Consider the following 10,575-nt stretch of genomic DNA (forward strand, 5'->3'; position numbering starts at 1 on the left):
AAGATTTAAATTTTATAGAGCACTTGCTCTTCTGAAGTATATAAATTCCTTAAATGGCAGGGAAAACACCAACCAGACCACCCTTTAGCTGCACAGAAGAGGTGGGGGACTGGTATTTATCCCCGATCTGCTCCCCAGGCATGTTACCTGGTTTCTGACCTTCAGTCAATATATTTTCACTGTACAGTTTTTTCCTAATCTACAAAATGTACCAATACTTTGAGCCATCTTCAGGTAATAATTTGGAAAACCCATCTCGGCTGCCCTCCTGGGATTTCAGATACACTATTTTAAAGCTTGTCTCGCTGCATAATGATGGAATAAACCAGCGTTAATGCCTTGAATTTAAAATCAAATGTTTCCTAAGTATCTTGTTTCGCTTACTCGCAAAAACAGCATCATAGCAGCGCCGTTAAAATTTTTCTTTAACTGGCATTCGGCTGCTTTAGATCCCATCAGAGACTTCAGTATTTCCTTTGGCCCAGGAACACAGACACATTCTCCCTCAGCCTTCTGTTGCATTGCCTGTCTCTCAGCCCCTTTGAGACACTCTCTGGCTTTAAAATCCTTGAGACAGCCCTATTACGTGTGGGAAATATCCCGGCTGTCCTTGCCCTCCCGCACGCTCCTGATGCCTTCAGGTTGTACTCTCCCGGAGTTTGGGGGCGTTCCCCTCGCAGTTTAAAGAGAATTTCTAAGCTAATTGTTCTCTGCTTCCCTAAGCACAGACGAGGCGCGGGGCTCTGTCCCTTACGAACACGGCGAGCCTGCTGTTCGGCCCCGGGAGGTTGTACTTTGTCAGCTCTGAGTCCCTGCCCTTTCTGCCCAAGCCGGGAAGGTTTCTCCCCGCTTTTCGTTGTTGTTTGGCTCGTTCAGCCCCGAGCCCTCAACGCCGCTTCCTTCCGCCGGCGAGCTCAGGAGCTCCTGCCCGGGCAGCTTTTTCCCCCTCTCGGATGTCCAAAGGCTGGCTCGGTGCTCGCTTCCCTCCGGGCCGTGCCGGATCCCCCGGGCCGTGCCGGATCCCCCCGGGCTGTGCCGGATCCCCCCGGGCCGTGCCGGATCCCCCCGGGCTGTGCCGGATCCCCCGGGCTGTGCCGGATCCCCCCGGGCCGTGCCGGATCCCCCCGGGCCGTGCCGGATCCCCCGGGCTGTGCCGGATCCCTCCCGGCCGTGCCGGATCCCCCCGGGCCGTGCCGGATCCCTCCCGGCCGTGCCGGATCCCCCCGGGCTGTGCCGGATCCCCCCGGGCCGTGCCGGATCCCCCCGGGCTGTGCCGGATCCTCCCGGCCGTGCCGGATCCCCCTGGGCTGTGCCAGATCCCCTCGGGCTGTGCCGGATCCCCCCGGGCTGTGCCGGATCCCCCCGGGCCGTGCGGGATCCCTCCCGGCTGTGCAGGATCCCTCCCGGCTGTGCCGGATCCCCTCGGGCTGTGCCGGATCCCCCCGGGCCGTGCCGGATCCCCCCGGGCCGTGCCGGATCGCGCTCCCCGCCGGCTGCCGGGGGGTGTCGGTGCCGCTCCCCCTGCCCCCTGCCAGGAGCCCGACCCTGGCCACAGTTGCAGAGCTCTGTTCTCTCAGGGCGGGCTCACGGCAGAGCAAGGAATCCCCCCCATGGAGCGCGATTGGCGGTGTTGTGTCTGGCTCCGACGGCGGCTCCCGTCCCACCCAAATAAAGCTCCGCAGGGTCCTTCCCGGTGCCTCGCCGAGGCTCGGCTGGACGGTGACCAGGGAGAGGGGGCTGGGGAGGCATTTACCGTGTGTTTTGCGTTCTCTGCGCTCGAAAACGCCGAGGTGAGAGGGAAGCTGTGCAGAGGGACGGCAGAGCGGCCAGGGAAGCGGGGTCTGATGCCTGCAGGACTGGGAAAGGGAAGAGCCTCAAGCATTCCGAGAACTCTGCAGTTTTGCCTCGCCCTTATCTGTCCTGTCTGTATGTCCTGCCAGGTCAAACGTTTTTTCCCCATTTTTCCTCCATATTCTCTTCAGCTCAGATTCCTTCAGCTTCTCTTTCCTTTTTTCTGTGCCATATAGTCGCTATTGACTTTTTTTCCCCGCCCTTGATTGCCTCAGTCTCCCCCACCACATAAAGCTTTATTCTCTCTTCCCTGGGTTCTACCCCTTTTCCCTCTCCCGTGTTGCTCTGCAGAGCTGGCATTCCGTGAGCAGCGCCTGCCCAGGTCCTGCTGCCTTTCACAGCCAAACGCAAGGGCGACTCAAAAGAGGGGGCTGTAAAACACAGCTCAAAGCAGCCTCGTTAAAGAGGCTGGGGATTTTATGGGGCATTTTCTTACGATGGTCACGGTAGAAGCGGCTGATCTCACTTTTATGTCGCCTCATAAAATAAAACAGAGGCTCAGCATAGTGAAATACAAGCGTGGGACACTTAGAAATAACTTCTTTGAGGAAGTGCAACTGGCCCGTGGAAATTCCTCCTAGGGAAAGGCAATGGCTTAAAGGGGTGCAACAGAGGAAAGTTTTGAATAAGCACATAACTTTATAAAGCCCAGAAAGAAATAAATCCTATCTCAGAAATAAAGATAGCAGCCCCCCCCCCCCCCCCAAATGCCGAGTGGGGAATAACTGGTACAACAGAAGTTGGCTGAGGAGCCTTGGGGGTTCATAGCAGACCACTAGCACATTTTTTTGCAATGTTCTGAGAGTAAGTAAGATTTGGAAGTTTACCAAAGAGTAGAGTCAAATAATTCCTTGCACTCAGGTGAAACCCCTTCTCCAGATTTGGGCACTAAGCTTTCAGATGGATGCAAAGTGTCCCCATGCAATCATATATAATCAAAGATTATAACAGTGAAAAACGGGTGACAGATGAAGCAAAGTCAAAATAATTGTCTGTTTAATGAGAAAAAGTGAAGATTTGGAGAGTAAAGAACGGTTTGTCCTCTGATATTTAACAGATTGTTATAAAAATAATATTTATCCCTTCATTGACATAAAGGAGGATTTAAGTAGTAATAGACTTTATTTGTAGTCAGGGAAAGCAAAAGTTGACATAGGTAATTCTGTAAGAACAATTAAATGGTGTTACAGGTCACCAAGGAAAAATCACTAGCTATTCAACGTTAGAACTTTTAATTATAGATAATTATCTTTGAGTTACATTTCATATAATTTCTGGGCCTCTTGTTCAGCTTTCTGCTCCTATTGCATTTTTTGTTCAGGGGTCCTTTGAGCGGTTTCCAGGTGCTGTGGGGATACACAAGTCACTTCCAAGCTGATGATTGCAAAGCAAAAGGACGTGTCTGACAGTGCAGTAACTGTCAGAACACCTGTGCTCACCTGAAAACTTACAAAGTGCCCCCAAAACGGATCTGCTTCTGGTTCAGAAAGAACATACAGAGTAAGAAATGCATGGGAGTGAACACCACTTTCCTACAAAACAGCAGATTTCTAAGGGCAACTCCCATGTGATTTTTGTGAGCAGTAACTTTATTGGCTTCCTACTTGCTTCTGTTTTTCTGTTCATTTTCTTCCAGCACTCCGTGTTCTCTGAGTCAGGGATCTGCACAGCTTGTCTACATGTGACATTCACAGTGCTCCTTAAATAGATATATACAAAACCATAAAGTTTTTAGGACAGGCAGTGTTTTTCTTGGTTTTGTGCAGCCCCCAGCAGACAGGAGTCCAGGCAGAGGAAGTGTCTGTGTGTGGGTACTACACACAGCAAGGAGCACTCACCAGGGAGGTGTTCCACACGGTCACACCCCTCAGGGCAGCCCTTCACACCTGGGGAAAAGAGGAGCTGGTACTCTGCCTTAGTTGTATAACTCTGTGTTCTTCTGCTCCTGTAAATCCGTCGTTTTGGCTGCAGTTTCAGGAGTGGTTTTGGGCAAGTGTCACGCTGGGTCCCAGCTCTGATACCCTGAACACTTAAAAACTGACAGAGCAGCCTGGCCCAAAACAAGATATTTAATGTCTCTAGTCAGCCTCTAAACGTTCATTTATGAACACGTTTGGCCTGATTTATGGACGCACCTTGTAGTAGAGCCTGCTGGACAATTGCACAAAAATACAAAGCAATCTATTTCTAAATCACTTCTAGTGAAAATGAAGTCGTCTCTGCTTTATGTAACTCGGCTGTTGTTACAGGTCGTGGCAGTTACATAGCATTTTCTTCCCGGAGTGCTCTCTTGGTTCCAAGTTTTGAAATGCTGCTGCCTGATGTGTGATGCATTTTTCATTGGCTGCAGCAGTAGTACATTAGGTGAGTCTGCAGTGCTAATAGGTTTGAGCAGCTCGAACTGGGTAGGGCTGTTCCAAGGTGTGGGTGTTGAGAGGCTCAGGGTCCTGCTTTGAGAGACCTGAGCTGAGGGGAGCTGTGTATTTGTGGTCCCTGTATTTGTGGTCCTTGTCTGCTAAAATGATTGCCAGGAGGACCTCGCCCTAAACGAGCTGTGCATGTGCATAGAGTTTAGCTAAGCTTTTAAGTAAAAGTAAAATGAAAAGCTTAAGTATTTAATCCTCTTAAAAAAAAAACCCACAACCCACTGATACTGGCAGTATCCTTTTTAGGCTCCACCACCACATTTGTTTATATGCTGCTTCTGGGAAGGAAAGAATAAAACGAAATAAGCTTATTGGGTTTGATCACAGCTTGTTCAGTCCTGCAACTGTGTGTTATAATCTTGTTAAAACAGTATATGTAGACTGGATTCAGGCAGTAATCCTTTGAGCAAAGAGATAAGTTCTGTCAGAGGCCCTGCAGTCCTTTATGTGTTACATGAAGCCATTTGATTTTCACGGGAATGCCAGCCTGTGTGTCGGATTGTAGAACTGCCCCAAGCTGCCCTGGCACAGGGAGTGGTACCACTGTGATCCCAACTGGATGTGAGCCAGAGGTGACTCCTGTCCTTCTCTAAGGACTGTTTGTGGTGAGGGAGAACACTGAGACGATGGTTCATTCCTAGTGTAGCACAAGTTGTACAGATCTTTTGTATGGGGGTCTTTAACTTTGTTATCAGACTGGCAAACCTATGATTTTATCACTCTGTCAGTCCATCAATTACACTCTATCTGAGTTTCAAGTATCATATAAATTAAAATCTTCTGGACTGTCGAAAAGTGTAAATATGTAAATGCAAGGAAAGCAGACCTGGAAATTCCTCCTTTGGGGTAGTTTCAATGATTTTTTTTTAAACATTTTGATAAAGCACTTGACTATTTCTGAATTGAAAAGCTGCTCTTAATATTTTAATTTCATGGGAATAATAGTGAGTGGATAATTTAAGTTAAAGTGATTGCTGCTTTAGACTCCACTTGGGCTCACTTATGTCCATAGAAAGACTTCTAATGACTGTATCATTCTTTCTAGTTTTTCACTTTTCAGTTTAACTTTCAAGCCAGGATATTCTGGCTACAGCTCTTTTTAAAGTTGCATTTATTTATGCAAAAATTTAATTTGAGAGAAAATGTGTTCTTTTTAAGGACATCAGCAGCCATGCTTCCTTAGGGGATTGAACGCCTTAGACCTGGAGAAAAGGGGAGCGGAATGTTCCCCGCAGCATCAGGCAGCACTGATGGCTGCAGTGCCTCAGTCCCTGGGAATCCCACTAGCCCATTAGCAGCACCTCTCAATCATCCCCTCTCGTGCCTGCAGCAGTCTGAGGTCCCTCCAGCACTGCCAGGTAGAGGTTGGAGTTGGTTGCTCCCTGGCACCAGGAGCTGGCTCTGGTCACCTGCCCTGGGCAGAGCTTGGCACAGGGGCAATTCCGGCCCATCAGGTGTTTGCTCTAAGCAATCGAAGAGCAGGAGTAGGCAGGTCCCAAGGTTAGTGAGGCAGGGGAGCTTCCCCAGGGAGTGTGGCCCGGGAGCTTTCAGCCTGCTTCCACTTCAAACACGAGCTGGGGAAGTCGGGACTCACTGCGGGGCTGGGAGCTGAGCTCTCTGTGCAGCCTGGTTAGACAGAGCTGCTGGTTCAGCTACACTGCAGCTGTGGGGAGGCCTGATCTAGAAACTGCTGCAGGGTGGCTCGTTCCAGCAGCAGAGATGATCATCAGAAATAACTGTATGAGACAGGGCCAACGTCACTGGAGTCAGGGGGTGCATCCCGCTCTCTTCAGCCCCAACAAAGATGGTGATTTTGTCTCAGTGGGGGGCGGAGAACACGCAAAGAGGAACTGGAAGATAAATCCAGCGTTGCCCTGGCAAGACACATTCGATTTGAGCTGAAAAGGTCACTGCCCACAGGATTGCATCACCCACCACGCCAGGGCCGGTGAAGGGATGAGGCTGTGACAGGGCCTCTGCTTTCACCAGGGGTGAGGCATTGCTGGTGGAGTTTGCTGAAAAAAACCCAGGAAGGGAATACAGATATCATGCTGAAATGCAAGAAACAGGAAAAAAAAGAGGGTTTTTTTCAATACTTTTTTTCTTAAACTGGATAAACATTTTCTCCGTTCTTTGCACATTTTGTTATTCCAAAAGCGTAGCTTTTAAAGTTGCTTTAGCTGTCAGCTCTTACTCGCTGTAACTAAAGCACTCATAGGGCTGAAGAGAAAGTCCATTTATAAAATGTTCTTTCAATTAGGAGTTTTCCAGGGTCACTTAATAAGATTCCAGGCATTTCCCCGTATAGTTTTTTATGCTTGTGTGGATGGACATCGCTGCCTGGGAGGTTTCTGAGGAATTCCTAGCAAGTATTTTAGTTGGAAGTGTGTCTGCTTTGTTGTATAAGGACTCCTGATCCTATGCAGAAGACTTGCTGATCAGAGTATTCAGCACTGTGTGACCATACAGGGCTCGGCACCTATTTCAACTGGCAGGTACCAAACTCGGTGTTGATCCAGGGTTAGAGTGTTTTTACAGGTTTTCCTCTTGTCGTGGTCTGTGTTTTACAGTGTTTAGCTGATCAACTGTAAAAAAATCCCTGAGTAGCTCGAAATAACTGTCTATAAAAAGGCTTTGTTTTCTTGGCTGTTTCTTTTCTAGCCCCAAAATTATAAAAGGGGGAATTAATATCTCCCAGCAGGGAATTGCATTTGCTAAAATGTCACCACCAATCTCTTAATTAGCCCCTCAGAACACCATGTTGTCTCTCGGTCCTCAGTGGGATAGAGTCTGAGTGGAAGTGAATAGGAGTTTATTCTTAAATAACAGAACTAAATAACTCCTAAACAACAACAATCACAGTTGCAAAGTCAGAGGGCACGTGGGAGATTTTGTACAAGAGCTGCATTTCAAAATATCGGCTGGAAGCTGATGAAAAAATAAGTATTAGATACAATTCTTACAGAAGAATTAATATTTGCATTCAAAATTACACTTTCCATTGATATGGCTAAAAAACAGAAAAATTTCTTCTAGTGGTCTGTAAGATGTGTTGACTCCAGTCATTAATCGATTAATTTATGTAAAGTTGAAACTTCTTTCCTGTGTTTTAAATCTGATTTTTTTTCCCAGTTCTCCTAAGATGAGGGTGTCTCGACCAGAGCTGTTCTCCCAGTGAGGGGGATGTTGGAGGGTGTCTGAGAACTCCCCTTTTTTATGATACTCGTGGAGGGAACGAGCACAACTGTCATTCCTGTTGTCTCTTCGTAGGATTGTCCCTGCTATAAACTCCTCCTAATGTGTTCATCTCCAGAGCACCCAGGACCAAAGGGGGCTGCCTGAGCCACAAAGAGGTTTCTCAGGGATGATGCATAAGGAATATTCATCTCCAGGCATCAAAGACCTCTGGAAGACATAACACCCATTTCCCCGAGGAGACAGAGCTCTACAACATCTTACCGAGGGTCAGTGCAGTAGAGGAGCTGTGTGAATAATTAATGGTTCCTTCCCTAAAATATTCTAAAAATGAAAATTTCATATTAACCTGAAAAAATTTCGTTGGCAAAGAAAGGCAGAAATTACAAATAACTCAGGACCAGTTGACATGCTTTGTCCAAAATGAAATTAAATGTTCCCATTCTTTTTTTTTTTTTTAGGTGTTTTAAGACTTCTTTTAAAAAATCAGGGTAAAAAAGAAAAATGTAGGATTTTTTGCACTCTTATTTATATTGGGACAGGGGGTATAATTTCAACAAAATATTCCTCGACTAATGTGCAGTCACTTGGTAGATACAATGGAGTTGTCCAAGGAAGTCACAGTTCTAAGTCAAAATTCAAAGTGAGGGGTATATCTGTTCAGTTTGGTTTCTGCTAATTCAGTTGGGAAAAAGTGTGTGAAAAAACAACTTCTTTGATGCCATTTTCAAGATTGTTCTGTACATTATTAAAGCTCTACTTTAGCATCATTGTAATAGTAATTACTCACTTCAAAGTGGGGTCATTAGCCCTAATTAATATTTACAAATACACCAGCGTTGAGGTGACTCTTGTTCTGAAAGACTGGAATATTTTGTCTTAGTAACATATCTCAGCACTCCAAAAGTGCTTACAGCACTTTTCCGCTCAGTCTTAGCTGCAAAATAGGTCAAGACTGTCAATTTTCCTCGTTCCCTGACTGTAATGTAAATTCTGCTCTACCAGACTTCAAACAAAAGATTAGTTTGTACCAAGTTTGCAGATCTTTCCAGCAGTGTCTTAATTTAAAAAAACACTAATTACTTGAGCTATTTTTTCACATGTAAAGCTTCTCCTCATTGTACAAACAGATGTCATCGTTTTGGCTGCATCTCCGTAAACTTTTAGGAAGCCATCAGGTTTATTAACATTTTCTGTATTTATAGAAAACTATTTCTTTGTGAATATCAGGCTGTGCTGTTATGTACAGATGATGGTTTGTAGAAATACCATGCCTGCTTCTCCCATGGTGGGACTGTGGGCATGTTAGAGGAGCAAAGCTTTAATTCTGCCTTTCAGTGGCCAGATGGCCAGAATGTTTGTGTGGGATTTTTTTTTTTATTATTGTTGTTGTTGCTGCTTTCCATCATCTCCGTTGGAAATGTAAGTGTTGTTATTCTAATCCTATAGTCTTTGTGAGAAAAGTGAAATTCCATCTGCTATTGACTGAAGGAAGCTGGGGGGAAATCAACAGAAAACACTGTTTTCTGGGCAGCATTTGTTGCTAATTCTGAGCCAAAAAAACTCCAACCACTGTGCATGAAGAGCTCTGGATAGCTGGTGATTTAACCTGGTGGCCAAGGCAAGGCACATTTCATTAGGAATCTTCCTTGGTTCCTATGTGTCCTGGTTCCAAACCACAGAACTTCTCAAGGTTTCTGTAAAATGACAGCAAACTCACCATTAAACAGACTTTATATATATTACTTAAGTTAAAGATGTGCTAAATCAGGGGTACATTCTCAATCCATAAAAATATCTTTGCTGTCAAGGGCCGAACTTCCAGCAGCCTCAACTACTGTGCAGTTAGTTGAGTAGGAGTTGTTGAGCTGTTGGTGTCTTTCCTCACACATGGCCTTGCTTGGGTGATTCTGGCTGTGTATTTGGATAGACTGGGAAAACTCAGGGGAGGGAGGAGGGCAAGGATTCCTTTGATCAGTCCATTTCCCCCTGAATATCTTTCACAATGGCATTTTTCCTTAGGTGGCATTGCCAGTCCTGTTCCTATCCCGAGTTTTCCTTTGCCACTTTTTCCTTTGGCTGCAGCGAGCTGCAAGTCTGACCTCCCCTAGTCTCACACTCCTACTGAACAGGTTTGGGAGACCTTGCACCCTCCTCCTGTATTGCCTCCAGCCTCCCTGCTGCAGCCTTGCAAAGCTGGTGTCGAGGTAAATGGCTGGAATTCCACACAATGGAGACCATCAGTGGTTGCAGTTTGACACAAGGGGACCATCAGTGGCTGCAGGTTGACACAAGGGGACCATCAGTGGCTGCAGGTTGACACAGGGGGACCATCAGTGGCTGCAGTTTGACACAAGGGGACCATCAGTGGCTGCAGGTTGACACAGGGGGACCATCAGTGGCTGCAGGTTGACACAAGGGGACCATCAGTGGCTGCAGGTTGACACAAGGGGACCATGGGGTTTTACCAGCTGTCTGCAGTCAGTGATTTGTGGCCCTGCTGCTGCTTGCTGTAGACTGTCTTCCTTGAGAGACGCTTCCCTGGTCTGTTGGAAAAGCAGGAGCTCACCCTGTCTCCCCTTGTTCCACTGCAGACATGGTGATAGGGCTGCAAACGCTTCCAGCATCCACAAATGTGGGGGTTTGGCCTTGCTTCACCTGCATCTCTCCCTCGCAGGATAATGGAACAGAACTGTGGAATCTTCAGGGTTGGAAAAGACCTCCACGGTCACCGAGTGCAACCTTGGAAGGCCTTCCCTTCCCACAGCTCACAGTTTAGGGATGTGTAAGCTCAAAAGCAGTTCCTGCCACCTGCAGTGCCAGTAAAACCTGGGATCTTCTAGAGAATTTGCAGCCTCTCTTGTTCCTGGGAGCTTTTAACAAACGGTTACAGCTCCAGAGCGTTGGAGTGCCATGGACCACAGCTGCAGAAAACAGCTTTCAAAATGTAGCAATGCTCCAAGGTTATTTTATCTTCTCTCTGAACTAATTCAAAATTCTGCCTAGTCTAGGGGAGCTGAGTAAAGACAAGGTAAAACAACAAGTTATATAAATAATTGTTTCGGCTGTGTCTCTTAACTTTGACTTTTTATTTTTTCCCAGA

The sequence above is a fragment of the Manacus candei genome, unplaced genomic scaffold, assembly GCF_025592945.1.
Source record: "Manacus candei isolate 608988 ecotype Guabito, Panama unplaced genomic scaffold, ASM2559294v1 h1tg000153l, whole genome shotgun sequence".
NCBI classification, from domain to species: Eukaryota; Metazoa; Chordata; class Aves; order Passeriformes; family Pipridae; genus Manacus; species Manacus candei.